This window comes from Scyliorhinus canicula, chromosome 19, assembly GCF_902713615.1.
Source record: "Scyliorhinus canicula chromosome 19, sScyCan1.1, whole genome shotgun sequence".
Lineage (NCBI taxonomy): Eukaryota > Metazoa > Chordata > Chondrichthyes > Carcharhiniformes > Scyliorhinidae > Scyliorhinus > Scyliorhinus canicula.
Window position 1 is genome coordinate 33,632,525 of NC_052164.1, and position 17,960 is coordinate 33,650,484.

The 17,960-nt window shown below is 47.8% G+C and overlaps 1 protein-coding gene across 4 annotated transcripts in view; it reads right to left on the reverse strand.

Annotated features, from left to right (window-relative positions):
• Positions 1-17,960, reverse strand: part of LOC119954484 (neurexophilin-1-like) — a 68,220-nt gene that overhangs the window by 5,057 nt on the left and 45,203 nt on the right. The gene's annotated exons all lie outside the window — the stretch shown is intronic.

Here is a 17,960-nt window from a genome sequence, read left to right on the forward strand (position 1 = left end):
GTCCAATGTCCCGCCTTACCTCCCTACTGAGCTCCTCCTCCCCACCTCCAACTACTGGGGGAGGTTCGTTCTGAGGTTCGCTCCCTCGCGGCCTGAAGGACGCACCCCTCAGGCACATCTACTCCTTCCGGCGCCAGGCTTTCATCCGCCTGGCTCGGGAGGATGTATTAGAGGGGGGATTCGAGGTCTCACATCTAGGGGAGATCTTTCTCATCTTCTGGTCTGCAGATGGCATGCGGTGCCACGTCTGCAAGAAGGTGGGGTGCGTGCAGAAGAACTGCCCCGCTTCCAAAGCCACCACTGATACCAAAGTGGCTGCAAGTGGCACTGCCAACCCCTCCCCCTCCATTGGCATTACCACCCCGACCCTACAGGGAGACACCGTGCTGGCGTAGACTGGCTGGTCGGCTGCTGGAGTGGAGGAAGGAGGGCTTCCACCAGGCCGCAAGGCCCGAAAGAAGGCAAGGCGGGGATCGGCTGCAAATACCCCCAATCCCGTCAGCCGAGAGACCCCTGCGTGGGGTCCACCGCGGACATTCCAGCTCATCCCGGGCCCATTGACGCCTCAGCGTCGGGTACCGGGCCCATCGTCCGGATGGAGTGGAGCGCATCGGGGAGGACCTCCTGCCAGCGGGAGACTGGGAGAGTTCAAGACCATAGGGCCAGAAGGATGGCCTTCCAGACCGTTGAGTTCTCCCTCTCCACCTATCCGTTGCCCCGGGGGTTGTAGCTGGTCGTCCTGCTTGAGGCGATGCCCTTGCTAAGCAGGAACTGACGCAACCCGTCGCTCATAAAGGAGGAACCCCGATTGCAATGAATGTAGGTGGGGAACCCGAACAAGGTGAAGAGACTATGCAGGGCCTTTATGACAGTGGCAGAGGTCATGTCAAGGCATGGGATGGCAAAGTGGAATCTTGAGTACTCGTCAACAACGTTGAGCAAGTACACGTTTTGATCAGTGGAGGGGAGGAGGGGCCCTTTTGAAATCGATGCTGAGGCGCTGAAAGGGTCAGGAGGCTTTTAGCATGTGCGCTCTGTCTGGCCGATAGAAGTGCGGTTTGCACTCCGCGCAGACCTAGCAGTTCCTGGTCATGGTCCTGACATCCTCGATGGAGTAAGGCAGGTTGCGAGCCTTGACAAAATGAAAATAAGGGTGACCCCCGGGTGACAGAGGTCATTGTGGAGGGCCCGAAGTCGGTCTACTTGTGCGTTGGCACATGTACCGCGGGATAGGGCATCTGGGGGTCTCATTGAGCTTCCCAGGTCGGTACAAGGTTTTGTAGTTGTAGGTGGAGAGTTCGATCCTCCATCTCAGAATCTTATTGTTCTTGATTTTGCGCCGCTGTGTATTATTAAACATGAAGGCAACCGACCGTTGGTCAGTGAGGAGAGTGAATCGCCTGCCGGCCAGGTAACGCCTCCAATGTCGCATAGCTTCTATGATGGCTTGGACTTCCTTTTCGATGGAGCAGTATCGAATTTCGTAGGCATGGAGGGTACGGCAGAAAAAAGCCACGGGCCTGCCTGCCTGGTTGAGGGTAGCGGCCAGAGTAAAGTCCGACGCATCGCTCTCCACCTGGAACGGAATGGACTCGTCTACAGCGTGCATCGCGGCTTTGGTGATATCTGCCTTGATGCAGTTGAAGGCCAGGTGGGCCTCAGCCATCAGGGGAAAAATGGTGGATTTAATAAGTGGACGGGCCTTGTCTGCATAATTAGGGACCTACTGGGCCTAGTAAGCGAATAACCCCAGGCATCTCTTCAGGACCTTAGGGCAGTGAGGGAGGGGAGGTTCCATGCAGTTGGGGTCGGACCCTAGGACTCCGTTTTCCACAACGTAGCCAAGGATGGCTAGGCAGGTTGTGCGGAAAATGCATTTCTCCTTTTTGTAGGTGAGGTTAAGGAGCTTCGCGGTGTGGAGGAAATTCCGCAGGTTTTCATCATGGTCCTGCTGGTCATGGCCACAGATAGTGACATTATCTAGGTACGAGAACGTGGCCCGTACTGGTCAACCATTCGGTCCTTTTCACGCTGGAAGACTGAGACCCCATTGGTGACGTCGAAGGGAACCCTGAGGAAGTGGTAGAGGCGGCCATTTGCCTCGAAGGCAGTATATTGGCGGTCCTCCGGGCAAATAGGGAGCTGATGGTATGCAGACTTCAAGTCAACTGTGGAGAAGACTTGATACTGCGCAATCTGATTGACCATGTCAGATATGCGGGGGAGGGGGTACGCATTGAGCTGCGTGTACCGGTTGATGGTCTGACTGTAGTTGATGACCATCCGGTGCTTTCCCCCAGTCTTGATGACCACCACTTGGGCTCTCCAGGGGCTGGTACTAGCCTGAATGATCCCCTCTCATAGGAGTCACTGGACCTCCGACCTGATAAAGGCCCTGTCCCGGGCACTGTATCGTCTGCTCCTAGGGACTTACAGTCCAGGGTGAGGTTAGCGAAGAGCGAGGGTGGGGCGACTTTAAGGGTTGCGAGGCTACAGACGGTGAGGGGGGGGCAGTGGTCTACCGAACTTTAGGGTAAGGTTTTGGAGATGGCACTGGAAGTCGAGCTCCATTAACAGGGCAGCGCAGAGATGGGGGAGGACGTAGAGCTTAAAGTTAGTGCACTCTACGCCTTGTACAGTAAGGGTCGCAACACAGTACCCCCGGATTTCTATGGAATGTGATCCAGAAGCCAGGGAGATTTTCTGGGTCACGGGTAAAATTGGGAGGGAGCAGCACCTTACCATATCTGGGTGGATAAAGCTGTCTGTGCTCCCAGAGGCGAAGAGGCAGGCCATCTCATGCCCGTTGATCCGGACGGTCATCGTGGACTTCGTGAGGTGATGAGGTCGGGACTGGTCGAGTGTGATGGAGGCGAGCTTCGGAAGGTGATGGGTGGGACGGTGGAGGTAGCGGCGGCCAGCACATGACCGGGTGAGCAGGGGCCCCGGGAGTCTGTGGAGTGGTCCCAAGATGGCGACCCCCATGGGTTTGCGCGTGGCATCGAAGATGGCGGCTCCCATGGGTCGCGCATGGCGGGCAACATCGAAGATGGCGGCGAAGGTGGCGGCCCCCACGTGGTGGGAGGCGCGACAGTTGGGGGCGGCCCCGACAGGCAATAGGCACCGCTGCTGGACCTAGGAACTTTAGGGACAGGTCGGGCCTGGCAGGCTTTGGCGAAGTGGCCCTTCCTCCTATACCCGTTGCAAATCACGTTCCGTGCAGGGCAGCGTTGTCTGGGATGCTTAGCCTAGCCGCAAGAGTAGCACTTCGGGCTTCCGACATTGGCGGGCTGCTGCGCGGCACAGGCTTGCTCCGCACTTGAGTCGGGTGATGGCATGCAGGAACTCGGCTTGTGATTCTCCGGGGCGTTGTCGCCTTGTGGCAAGAAGGTGCCTAGCATACTTCTTGTTTACTGACTTCACGTATTGCCCCTTCAGCAGCATTATCGCCTCCGTATACGAGGGGGCGTCTCTGATAAGAAAAACTTGCCGGCTCACCCGTGCGTTGAGGTTTTGCTGCTTTCGGAGGTCGGTGATGTATTCGGTGGAGGATCCAATGTAAGCTTCGAAGCAGCTTAGCCAGTGCTCGAATGTTGCAGTGGCGTCAGCTGCTTGTGGGTCGAGCTCCAGGCGTTCAGGCATCTTAGAAGTTTAGCTCAGTAAATTGATGTGCCATCAATTATTCACGAGAAGAGTAGTGAATGAAACTGAGGCTTTAATAAGCTAAACAGAAAGCCTCCTGGCCTCTGATCCAGAACTGAGGCAGGGCCGGCGGTCAGCCACCTTTATACCGAGCCTGAGGGGAGGCGGAGCTATCAGGCAGTGGTTTACAACAATACATGTAGGACAGTAACAGTTTACCACAATACATATAATATACTAACAGTGGTTTACCACAGAGGCGTTCCTTTTTATAATGCCGGAGTGCTGTGACGGCTCCTGCCATCAGGGTCATTGGGTGGTGGTGGTGAGGAGCACCTCCCCTCTCCATCCCAGCCTCCGACGCCGGCAGTCCCCATCTCCACCCCGGAGTTTATTCCGGAAATGTCCCCAGATCTATCCGGTGACCCGGCATCGAAAGAGGAGGGGGGATCAGAGCCGCCACCTCTCTCTGGACTGATACAATTAGAGGAGTCTGCAAGGAACCCGTCTGTCGACGATCCGCAGGGGGGTGGGATCGAGGCAGACCCAGGGCTGGTTAGTGGGGCCGTGCCGTCCCCCACACAATGTGGTGGAGGACTCGGTCCCAGACAGCGACTGCCCAGAGGAGGACGGTTGCTTGAAAAGGCCTGAGGCTATGGGGGGACATGGGCAAGACTCACGTGCGTATCTTCTGTCAGGAGTATGTGAGGGGGTCGACAAAGAGGCGGAAATCCAAGGTCGAGGAGATGGAAAAGGAGGTGCTAGTCCTGGAGTCATGTCTCGGTCAGCCCGATGAAGACCCGGCCCTGCGGCTGGTGTACAGAGAGAAGAGGGGGCGCTACGGGACCTGCAACTTGTTGGGTCCCCGGGCGCGTATGTGAGGTCGCGGATCCAGATCCTTACGGACATGGACCACGGCTCCCCCTTCTTCTACTCTTCTACTGGAAAAAAGGTGTGGGTCTGTCAGCAGCTCCTTACGCTGCTGGCCGACGACGGGTCCCGCGTCTCGGATCCGGAGAAGGTTCGTGCCCAAATCTGAAGCTTCTACAGTGCTCTCTTCTCTCCGGATCCATCCAGCGAGGATGCTTGCAGAGTTTTTTGGGAGGACCTGCCGCAGGTTGGCCCGGAGGGTGCCGGTAGGCTTGATACCCCGATAAGCCTGGCGGAGCTGATCGGCGCCCTCGACAACCTGTCCAGGGGCAAAACCCCAGGGCTGGACGGACTGACCGTGGAGTTCTTCAGGGCATTCTGGGACGTCCTAGGGAGCGACTATGTGGGGGTCCTGGGGGAAAGTTTCGCAAACGGGGAGATGCCCCTCTCATAGCACAGAGCCACAATTACCTTGCTGCCAAAGAGGGGGGATCTCCACCACCTTAAAAACTGGTGTCCGGTCTCCCTCCCTCAGCACAGGTTACAAGGGTTTCGCCAATGCGTTTGCGCCTTGGCCGCATAATCCATGAAAATATTCATCTGGTCTGGGATCTGGTCCATCATTCCCAGAAGGCTGGTATGACCAGCGCCTTCTTGTCCTTTGATCAGGAGAAGGCGTTTGGCAGGGTGGGTCACGGATATTTATTCGGGACTCTGCAAGCATTCGGGTTCGGGACGCAATTTGTCGCCCGGATCCGAATTCTGTACACTGCCGCGGAGTGTCTCGATAAGGTTAATGGGTCTCTGACGGTGCCCCTTCGCTTTGAGAGAGGAATACATCAGGGCTGCCCTTTGTCTGGCCAACTTTATTCTATTTGCATGGAGCCTTTCCTGCCCCTCCTGCAGAGGAGGCTGTTGGGACTGCTTCTGCGCGGGCCGGGCATTGGGGTGGTCCTTTCGGCTTACGCAGATCACGGGCTCCTCATGTTCGCTGACCCTGCTGACCTGCGGAGGATGCGAGAGTGCCAGGCTGTGTACTCCGAAGAGTCCTCTGCTAGGATCAACTGGGCCAAATGTTCCGGACTCCTGGTCGGTCCGTGGCAGATGGACCCCTCCCAGAGGAGCTCAGGCCTTTCACCTGGAGCAGGAGCAGCCTCCTCTATTTGGGAGTCCATCTTTGCCCGGCTGAGGAATCCTGGCCGGCGAACTGGCAGGAGCTGGAGACCAAGGTCACCGCTCGCTTGAGACGCTGGACAGGACTGCTCCAATGCTGTCTTACAGGGTGTGGTAAACGCCACTAGTGATATATTGTATGTATTACGGCACTGCCCGTATATTACAGGTACGACGGTAAATCCCTGCCTGCTGGCTCCGTCCTACGGTGGAGGTCCCGACTGGAGGTCCCTCTATGGAGGAGTCCTCCCCCTCAATCTTGGAGACCTGGGGTGGAGGGTGTTGCATGCAGCAGTGCTGTACAATCACCGATTGCACCGGTTCACGGACTCCCAAGAAGCCTGCCATTTTTACGGCCTGTGGAGTCGTTGGACCATGTCTATGTTACATGTTTTCTAACCAATCTTTTGCTGGAGTTTTGTTTGCACATCAGCCCCTCGCTCATGATCTACGGGCACCCAGTGCGGAGAGTGGCAGGGAAGGCGGAGGACCTCCTTGTGAACCTGGGCCTGGGCCTGGCGAAGTGCAGCATTTATAGGTCCAGCAGCGGGCAACCGAGGGGGTCATCCGGCCAGACTGTCTGCCCCTATTCCGCAGCTACATTCGCGGACGGGTGTCCCTGGAAAGGGAGCATGTGGTGTCCACGGGCACCATCGAGGCCTACCATGCCCGGTGGACACCGCAGGGGTTGGGGTGCTTTATTGACCACTTTAACTGCACTCTTATTTGATGTTTTTTAAGTTTCCGTTGATCTATGTTATGTTTGGGCCGTGCCCCAAACAGAAGCGGCCCTGTTTGCTTTGTCCCTCAGTTGTTTTCCTTTCTTCTGTTTTGTTGGTTGACCTCAAAAGAGTGGCCAATCCACCTACTCTGCACATCTTTGGGTTGTGGGGGTGAAACCCACGCAAACACGGGGAGAATATACAAACTCCACGCGGACAGTGATCCGGAGCCGGGATCGAACCTGGGACCTCAGCGCTGAACACTTCCTTTATCAAGCCTGTCTGTCATTTCAGCAAAGAAGGCTCAAGTTAGTCAAACATGGTTTTCCTTGAATAAATTCATGCTCAATTTCATTTGTTAACAGGTGCCATTCACTTTTTCTCTCCGATTATCGGGAGCCAAAATTGATAGTTTCTGAAATTGAGCTTGGGGACCACAATGAGGATTACCCGCATCCATTCAAAAAGATGCAGGCAGTGTTCAAATGTCATGCTGCTTGCAACCAACACTGAACACACTGCTGAATGGTTTCGCAACTCAGCAGGAGGCTCAGATAGGTACAGATTGAAACCACTTAAATCGAGGGCGCGATTTAACGGAAATGAAACAGAGTCCCGTGTCAGGCATGTTTAGCCAGGTCATTCCCAGCGCTTGCAGTGTCGAGAATGACCCGCTATTAAATAGGACTCTGCTTAATTTCTGGGCCTCGGCGAAGAACCCTCGCCAAGGCCCCACTTGGTTCCATTTCTTGCACTAACAAGCGCCACACGCCAGTGCGGGAAGAGATCGGGGTGCCATTTTTAAATGGTGCCCCGATCCCTAGACCCCCCCAACGCGGCCTTCAGATCCCACCAATACCCCAACTCGCCAATTAGGGGGTCATCGAGCTCCACGCACCCCAGCTCATAATGGCAGGGCACCCCAGGGCCCAATCCCTGGCATGGGCCAGATGCCATCTGGGCACCTTGGCACTGCCAGCCTGACACCATGGCGGTGCCTCTAACAGCCTGGTAGTACACCTGGGCACCCTGGATGTGCCAACAGGGTGGCAGTGCCAAAGTGCCCAGGTGGCATTGGGGTGCCAAAGTACCACCCTTCCCAGAGCCCAACCACCCAGGGGCCCCTGATCACCTGGGAGATCCCCCTCAAGTGCTACCTCTACTGCCACAGACTCCAGCAAAGGAAGGAGGGCAGTGCGAGGTGATTGGTGTCTTTCATGTTGGGTGTCAAACACACGTTCGGCTGCTCAAGCGAGGGCATTAACTAGAGCAGTGAGTTCGAGGGTGGCAAGATGGGCATCAAATTAGCATTAGCTGCTGATTGACATCACAATCTGACTACTTGGCATATTCTGGTAAATGCACAAAATGTCCACGCTATCACCATCAACAACAAGGTGGTCGGTATGGCCATTCTAAAAGTGGGTATGAGAGACACAGGGTATCAAAGAAACCAGCACCCTCAATGCTGAAGTGACTGGCACTACAGGGCTGAATTTTACAATCACTTTGTAGCTAAACATTTCCCTGCCACTGCCGTGGATCTGACTGACCTGCAGTTGTCAGGTTTATGCCTCTTGGCTGTGAAACAAGAATCCAATAAAGCAGATGTTTCTACCTCTGACTGAATGAATGAAGTGGATTAATGATGGATTGGAAAAGATCATCGTAAGCACAGAATTGAGGATCAAAGAGAAAAGGCATTACATCAAAGCTCAATAACCTGAATGAACCGTACGTATCTCCTATAACAGGCTGAAGCTTTATTTCTGAAAATAAATAAATGGTTCTATATAATTTACACAATACCATTTCCTTCCATTAAAAAAATTATATTAAAAAAATCTTAAAATCTTATTATAAATGTTATTAAAACAATCAGTACTATTTCCAGATCTAACACTTGGCTGCCTGCCTTCTCCGTGAAAATTGAGAGTATCAAATAGTTATTTCAGTGATGACTGAGAATCGCTGTATGAGCAATGGGTTATGATTAGGTTATATTGAAGATTAAGTTGAACAGTTAAGTATGTTATAAAACTCTTGGGGCTCTGGTATGTCATGGCAGCATTGAAGCTGTCTCATTAAAGTTTTAATGCAACTATGTCTGCACCATGCGCCTATTTCAATTATTGGTTAATATAGACACTGCCCTACTTCTGCGCAGTTCCAACTATGGCACTATATGTTGTTAAATTCAGCCCAGAGGATAAAATTGAAAAGAAAAACTTGCAGTTCACCTGTGCTTTGTTATCCAAAGTATCCAATATCATGTGTACATCAGAGACTGAATAGCTAGCGCAGAATTCACAATACCAAAGAAGCAGCAAATGTGACTCACGAAAGGTGAAAGGGTGACCAGGCGACTCCGCAGTGCAGCTGGTAGTATCATGGTACACAGGTTCAACCTTGCCATTCCCCACTTTCAGCCACCAAAGCTCTTCTGAGGATGTGGCACCAAATGCATTTCCGTGGAGGCTGAAAATTGATGTGCTGTATTTGTGTACTAAATCAAAACTGCGCTCATCACAGATATTTAGGGCGAGTGCTTAGAAGCGTAAGTATCCTTTCAATAATATTGTTAACACAGCAATTGTGTGTCAGTTGTGGCTCATTTGGTACCATTCTCATCTCTGAGTTAGAAAGTTAAGGGTACAAATCCCCAACCAGAACCTGAGGCAAATATCAAAGCCAGCATTCCAATGCAGGGCTGAGGCTGGTGCATTGTTGCCGGTGCTCTATCTCGGAAGAGATATGAAACCTCGAACCTGTCTGTCCTCTCAGGTGGACGTAAAAGGTCCCATGTCACAATCTCGAAAAAGAGCAATTGGCATTATCCTGCTGTCCTGTGCAATATTTGTCCCTCAATAAACATTTTAAAAAAGCCATGATCTCATTGCTGTTTATGGGAGCTTGCTGTGCCCAAATTGGCTTTCCTACATGACAACAATACCGACACATACCTGGAGGTGAAGTGGTTTGGGATGTCCTATGGTTGTGAAAAGCACTATGCTCAGGATTCTCCATCTGATCACAGCAGCAGGATTCTCCGGTCCCATTACAGTGAATGGGAGATCTGGCTGAGCGACAAACTCTCCGTCCTCGCTACTAACAGCGGTAGCGGGGCAGAGTTACAATGGAGAATCCCGACCTATATAAATGAAAACCATTCTCTCTTTAACTACTGCCAATCAGCTTTGCTGGCACTGTCACAAATGTGGGGCTGGATTCTCCGATTCTGAGGCTATGTCCCCACACCGGCGTGGAAACGGTGGCATTTTGCGACAGAAAGAATGGCATAAAACGGTCATTGATCCTCCGTTTTGCTTGGGGCTAGATTGAAGGCAGCGTAGAGTACCCGGCTCTAGCTGCCGATACGCCTGGAGAATTGCCGGGTCCGTGGCCACGCATGCGCACGGTGGCGGCCTACAGTGGTCGCACCCTGCTACATGGCAGAGGCCACTCGTGGACCCGGCCCACAAAATAGTGCCCCCCCTTTGACTGGCTCGCGCACCCCTGTCCACCCACCCCCGCAGTGCCTCCAGTCCCTAATAAAGTCCCCCTCTACCCATGGATCAGCCCTCCCCCGACTGTGGCGCCGCTGGTCTGAGTCCGCAGCCACCATGCCGAGTTTCCCGACGGATGAGATCACATGCGACTGACGCCGTCAGGAACTCAGCCAGTGGGGGCGGAGCACCGGGGGGATGGGGGGGGGGGGGGCCTCAGGCAATGTCCTGAGGCTGTCGATACGTGGCAATGCATATTGGCGGGGGCGGAGCATTACGAAAGCGGCGCCACCCCCTATTTGGTAGTGAACTCTGATTCTCCGGCCGATCGGCGAACGTGATTTCAGCGTCGGCGACCGAAGAATCCAGCCCGTGGAATCTCATTTCTTAAGGTTTCGAATTTATATGAGGATTTTAAAAATGTCAAATTTGAATTACTCTTTACTTTTCTTTTCAGTCTCTTTCTCTCTCCCTCTCAATAGAGTCTATATTTCTCTTTATTTATTTCTGATGCTGTGCATGACTTGATGTTAAATTCACCCCTTTGATTCACATTTCTGCTCCATCCTCCAGCTGTTTATTTCCCACACCTTAAATTTCATTGGATAAGGAGACGTCCTCTCGGTTGCCCTGTTCATTCGGGAATGTGATGGCCTGTTGACCCCTCTGAGCCCTTAGTAGCTTGCACTTTCTGCAACATCATGGACACTGTTTTGAACTGAATGGGGAAAGCAGAAGGCAGATGCCACCTGATGCCTTGCTGTATAAAACAGGCTTAATGTTTGCATCAAAGGCAAGAATGTTTTTAAAAATGCCAGGAAAATATAATTACCGGTACTTATTTAATTTAAGATAAATTATTAGAGTATAAGTGTTAGGATCCTGAATGAGGACTTCAATTTATAAAACTGTGATGAAAGTTTACTTCACCCCAGGAGTGATAGCACTGACCAATGGGTAGTTTTCATATTGAAACAAATTTTGATTTGAACACAGAATCAGCCGCATTGGCACCAAAAAAATAGCTTTACAGTTAACAGTTACAACAGTTTCTTAGTGAAAGAAGAAACTTTAATTTACTTCCTAAACCTGCCACTATATTCCAATTAAGTAAACCAATGTAGCTCAAATACCAACCATAAATAAATTTAATAATCAGGATTTTTACTTGCTTTCTCTCTGCATGATCTTTGGAGAGGGAACCTTTCAGGACAAAAACTGAAATACCTCTCTTCAGATTAAAATCCTAGGAAGAACTAACTTTTTCAGACAAACCTGGCTCCTCCTCTTAATTACATAATCTGCACCAAAAACATAAGGCTTATGTCTCCTCCCATAAAATGTCCCATGACCTGTTTAGCCAGCACCAAACATAATGCCCCTCATTAATTAACTCTCCCAGTTGTCCGTTAAATGTGAACAATATTCCATTAGCTAGCTAGCTGTAAAGAAGTAAATTATTCTCAAATCTGTTAGCAGAGCACTTAACCTGAAAAATCAATGACTATTTCACTTTTAGGACTCCTTAATCGCAGCTTTACCGACATACTGTCTGTATGCATCTTAACCCTGGTTTTAATAACGTAACTGCAACATAAAAAAATGACAATTTCTTATATTCATCACAGAAGCAAAACAAAGAAAAACACAAAAATGGAGATAAGAAGACAACTCATTCTGCCTTTTTCCAATGGGGAAATCAATTTAAGGAGAATGCGAACTGTTAAATGGGTTACTGTAACCCTGATCCCCATTCCCTGGAAGCACAGTTCCCTGCTGGAAATGGACAATGGCAGAACTAGCCCCATAATATTTACAGACATTCAAAGTAGGTCAAGATAAAACAAACTGAAGTAAGAAATAGCAAAGGCAGCAATTATCATAGACATGAGCCAGGACAGTTTTATATTAGCTGATTTCATTATGCTTATGAACTTTGTAATAGCTGGCAGTAATCAAATTTTTATAACTCAATATTAAAGTGTTGGACCTCCCGCTCTGATTTAATGATCTGCTTATATTCAATAGTCATATAAATGTATTACTCATCCTAAGCATTTAGAATGTCAGCTAGAAGGTGAGCTAATTACAATCCACAAAGCAAAGTTTGGGTTGGGAAAAGGTTAACTATCTAAACTTGACTCATTATGTTTTTTATTAATGCTGATAAGGCTTCTGCAGAAGGACACCTCTCAGTGACTGGGTACCTTGGCTTGCAAATACATTTTTAAGGGCAATCTGAAGTATTTGAACAGTAATGCGCTGCAATCATCATGAAGCACAGTCCTAATCCTCCTGTTTTAAATGTGATGCTTCCATTTTCCTGCCCTTGGAATACCATTTTCTCCCTACTTAAATGCTTTTGTTCTTTCTGGGGCTGAGGACTTGGGAGATGAAGCTAGTTTGAAATTTGATTTCTGTCTGAGAATTTTTTTTTTTTGTTTTGAATTTCGATGGCACATAATTTAAAGTACGTACCGGGAAAGAAAAATTGTTAGTCCCTCTGGTTGGGAGCCAGGAAAAAATAAATTAAACATGGACCAGGTTGAAACTCCCTTGAGCAGTATGTGGATTTGCAATTATGTATTAAACTCATTAACATATAAATAATAACATGAGCATGAGAATAACCATTTGATTATTTGAATATTCATGCCGCTGCACATTGTATACTAAAATGTATCTGATTTTGCCCATTTACCCTTGATTTTCGTATTATCGGAATTAGATGTACAGGTAGGCGAAGCTTGTAGTGAGTTAATTATTCCAGCAGTGTTACTTGATGGAGGTACAGGACATTTCCCTTTCTTATCAGATGTTGCTTTGTTTCCTGCTTTCCAGCTATCGATTGCAGGAACTGCACGCAGCCATTTTAAGGATTAATGATATCCTGAATTTCCATCCGCCATCCTCCTGAATGAAGATTTAGATTTTCCCATCTATTGCACAAGGCAAAGTAGAGACCTCCTTCAATACACCATTCTTCAGAATCAAGAGAAAATTATGTGATTTGTGAAGTAGGCCCAGCAGTAAAAACAGAAAAAAACAATAAACAAACAGTACAAGTGTGATAATTGCCCATTTCATGACACACAGGCCATGTGACCCTTATTCTGCTGTGTTGCCCTTAAAGGGCTATTCACCACAACAAGGATTACATTTGTACATGAAAATCATCTGTGTTGTTGAAATAAATCACTGGAATGAAAACATTAAGTTTCCCTAATGGACACCCCAACCTCTTGCTGTAACATTCGCAGGAACTTTCGAAAAATGTTCACCCCATTTCTCTGTTCATTCAAATCATGATCTGAAACATTATGATGGGAGAATTGGGAGAACCCTGAGGAAATTCTACCTCAATGTAAATTTTGAAACGTGTGTTTTTTAAAAATTGCATTGGAAGTATCTGTAAAATGATGTGCACCCAGAGACAGCTGCAGTCAACGTAAGATACTCCATAGTGACCCTTGCTGGAAAAATAACTCGGGTATAATTTTACATACTTCTAAACCCCCCCCCCCCTCCAATTGTGGAATATGCAGGCAGGTGAAGGGCTCGGCGCCCTTGCTGCCCAGACCCAATTAAGACATTTAAGCGGCTAATTAATAGATCTTCCATATCCGCTGGAAAGAATTTTCATGCCATCTAACAGCAAAGACCTCTCCCAAGCCAACATACCCAGCATTGATATGCTGATCACTTAGAACTAGACAGCTGACGTCCATCTGACTGGCCATGCATCTCTCCGAGGTGGAACTTCTTCCAAGATGGGGGCAGACGGTTCACCCTGAACCAATTAATGCCCGAAGGCGGTAAAACACTAACATTTCAGCCGGGGGCAAGGGACAACCTATTTTGTGTAAACTTCCAGCCATAATATGGGTTAGTTGGGTAGTACAGTGGGTCCAAGCTGACAGAATTGGAAGTTTCCTTCACTTTGTCGGCTGTAAGGGTTGTCACTGTAATATGTTTGGATAGTTTTAATCAAGATTGTAATGGACAAGATCCCACAGCACAAAACTGCCCTCAGTTGCGATCTCATTCAGATGTTGGCAGCGGTAAATGTCAACCTGGCATATGTCTCTTCTGAGATTGTAGCAAAGGCATTTTACTGAGGAAGAATTGAGGAAGCTTAACGTTACATCTGGCTGGCATACAATGTGATGTACACTGAGTGGATCAAATGGGAAGAACTCTGCTTCCTAAAATGAACCTCGCCTTGAAACAAAAATGGGAGAAAAAAAAAGACTGACAATACAGCATTTTATTTACCTTTTTTCTGTCTCAAAACATTAGCTCCTGCTGTGCTGAAGCCTGATGAACATGACATATTTCTGGTCGGTCTGTCATTTTCTCTCTTCTTACTAACAGCACTTGTAGTCACAAATGTGCATGACAATTCGTGATGCTGCCCGGTATAACACTATGGAAGAATTTATGCTTAATAAGGACTCAAACACATACAGGCAAATTATTGACCAACCTCTTTGGGAAAGGAGAAATGAGCCGAGTCTCTTTGGGGTCCAAACAGAGACACATGATAATGAGAAATTGAATTTGAGTAGGTCTTTTGTATCAGACGTTGTAATGCAATAGTCGAGTTATGTGGGTCACCCAACCAACGTTAACCAGTCACCTTGGCTCATAGATATAACCAAAATGACCTACCTGTCATTATGATCATTGCCATGTGATTCCAGATAATCCTGCAAGCCAAGTCCAGGCTGGTAGGGCATCAAAGTCAGACAAGAAACAGGCAGTTTTACAATAAAAGCAAATTACTGCAGATGCTGGAAATCTGCAAACAAACAGAAAATGCTGGGGGGAAAAAACAGCAGGAATGGCAGCCTCTGTGAAGGGAGAAACAGAGTTAACATTTCGAGTCAAATGTGACTCTCACAAGTGGGCTGTATAGGGCGATATTCTTCCATCTGGGACTATGTGGCGTGGCACTGGTGGGTAGGTGGTGTTTCTAGCTGCGGAGGCCGTTGGGAAAACATGCCGTATCTACCGGCCCCAACCTCATTAATTATGCAACTGGTTGTCTTGTATTGTCTTCCATGGCAGAGCAGGCCTGATGGCATGTAGTCCACCAACCTTTCTGGGAACCATATTGAAAAGGCATCCAACATCACTGGCTCATTAATGAAGAAAGAAGATGGATCTCAGGATCATTCTGAGGCGGGGAGATAGACCTCCTCCAGGACACCGAATCTGGAAGGTCCACCTTTAGATCTTCCCCTTACCCACTGGCTGTAGCGTTCCAGTTCCAGGGTTACCAATGGCACTGTTTAGGTGACTTTTGACATCTTCTCTCCATTTGTTCCAGGTATGTTTTGCACAGGTGTGTTTTCACACTGGTGTCATGGAGAATTGGACTTGGGTAGGAGATTCTGGTTGGGCTTCCTCTGCAAGATATTAGCAGTTTCACACTGGCCTCCAAGGGGTTTCCAAATCTGACATGGTGCGCACCAGCGGAAGATACTGTGGGAAATTCACTCTGGTGTCAAATAGATGACACCATCTTCACTTTACTGATTGCACCTGATTTAAGTGCGTGGTTCCCTCTGTTGTGCTGAGTAAAAACATGCCATACTCATAATTTATCACAAGGACTGAATTCTTGGAAGAATCTGGGATTGTCTATTATTTGTTTAAAGTGGACACTGATGAACAGTGAAGATAGTTGTCAAGGCATCAGGTGACCTTTACTTATTCAACACAGCCTGTCAGGCTTCTGGAAAGTTACAAATTGTATAACCATGGGTTGGGGCCTCCCATCAATATACCAATATGAATGTTATCTGTGGAATTCACACCAGTCATTGTTTGCACATTATTCAAAAAATAGATTCAATGGACTCCTTAGAGTCTATGTCTTCGGGTTTATAATTCAACAAAGGAAAGCTGTTGAGATCAGTTATTCAGCAGTTAAAAATAAAAGATCACTATCTACCCCCTATTTTATATCAATAGCTTTTTAGCTTTAAGCCATTCTGAGTGGACAATGATTGCTAACCATGTGACTGAAACTGGTTTCTGATACTGAGAGCCTTTATTATCCCAAACCCCAGAAGAGACCTGAGCAGACTGCAGAAGATCACTGACAAAACAGAAGCTGCAGAGAAAGATTGTGCCATTTTCACCTTTTAAGAACCATCAGTTGTCGGTCAGTCTGAGGGCCCGACTTTGCAAGTCATCAAGCAACCAAAATACTTAACTTGCTCCAGTTTCAAAATTAATCTGAGACCCAGTCTCCTAGATATTTGACTACTAGAAACCTCACAACCTACTGTGAACTCACTCTTCTCACTTTACAAGATCCCCACTTCGACTTTAAATTATCAAAACCATTCAGAAAACCATAGGCTTGAAATGTGGAAGATTGCAAATCGTAAATCAGAGACTAAATTAACTATAATCTGTAAAGGTGTGCTTTCCTAATCAGTAACCAGTCATCGGGTGTATGGATGTGCACTTGCATGAGACCGAGTGTGTAACTCACGTTAATTCAAGGTAAGTGTGCGAGAATAAATTACCTTCTTCATTTTAAACTCAGGAAAGCTTGGTGCTGAATTGGAATGCACACTCAAAAAGTAAGAACTGACACAACACTTTCCATACGAAACGTACTGATTACAGGCAGTAAGAGAGCAAATACATTCTGTCTGTGACAGCTCCAGCTTGCACACCACATCACGAAAGCAGAAGCTACGTGTGGGTTTCTCAGTCATTTGGTGATTCCTAAATAAGGTGATGTATCTCCATGCGTGCTAGACACTCGGCTCACCTAGAAAAGCCAAGTAGATTGCTTGTGTATTACTAATTAACGATTGTACATTCTTTTATTGTATGAGCAGAACTGTCAGAAATATTAAACTTGTAAATGAAGCTAATGTGCTTCTCTGGCAAGGGATTAATTCCATTAAAGGCCAACTTTGTAATTATTTTTTAATGTGTTGTCAGAATGAGAACTCAGCAGGCATTTGAGGCAGAGTAATTAGTGGATCCTGTCTGTCTGTGGCAGGGTGTGAAAGCACTATTTGAAAATGATTTATGACTGTGTGTTGTATTCAGTAAACCTTTGTATTCTTTAAGAAACAGAGACTAGCTAAAATAGCAGAAATCGCAACTGCAATTCATTTGGAAAGGCAAGTGGAAAAAATTTACATTAAGTATTATTTTGGCATATTTTAATCACGGTCATGCTGGACTTTTCATTTACGTGGCAACCGACACATGTAGCTTGTCAATGTTAATTGAAACATTATATGTAAAATTGTTAATATTTTATAATCTCATCAGATATTATCCCTTAATTCAATAGAGATACAGCAAGCAAATAGGTTGATAGATTGTGGGCAAATGCTGTAATATTCTAGGGAACGATTATTGTTCTGTCTAATCTTGGATCATAACCACTTGACTCTTTTGGCCATTAAAGCATAATTATCTTTGTTATTTTCATTTTAATTATTTTCCCTGTTAACCCCTCGCTTTGGCATCAATGCTTCTAATATAATGCCTGTGGTTCGCACCGCTGCCTCACAGTGCCAGGGATCGGGGTTCTATTCTGGCTTTGGGTGATTGTGTGGAGTTTGCGTGTTCTCCCTGTGTCTGGGTGGGTTTCCTCCAGGTGCTCCAGTTTCCTCCCATAGTCCAAAGATGTGCAGGTTCGGTGGAGTAACGGGGATAGGGTGGAGGAGTGAGCCCAGGTAGGATGCTCTTTCAGAGGATCAGTGCGGACTCAGTGGGCTGAATGGATTTCTTGTGCACTGTAGGGATTCCAGGATAGCGATCATGTCCTTTAGCAAAGTACAAAATGATGAGTTTGACAGCAATGCCATTTGTCAACACAAAGATAATCTCCTAGAAAGATGCCAGGATGTCTGGAATAAACCCGCAGTATCATTCTGAAACATATTTGCACAAACTTGGAATTCTGCTCCTCTCTCTGTGTTGTATTGCATGATTTTCCAGGCAATATACTAAAAACTTGTCTGTCAATGTCTAATGGCTAAATCCATAGACTGTGAGAACTGCA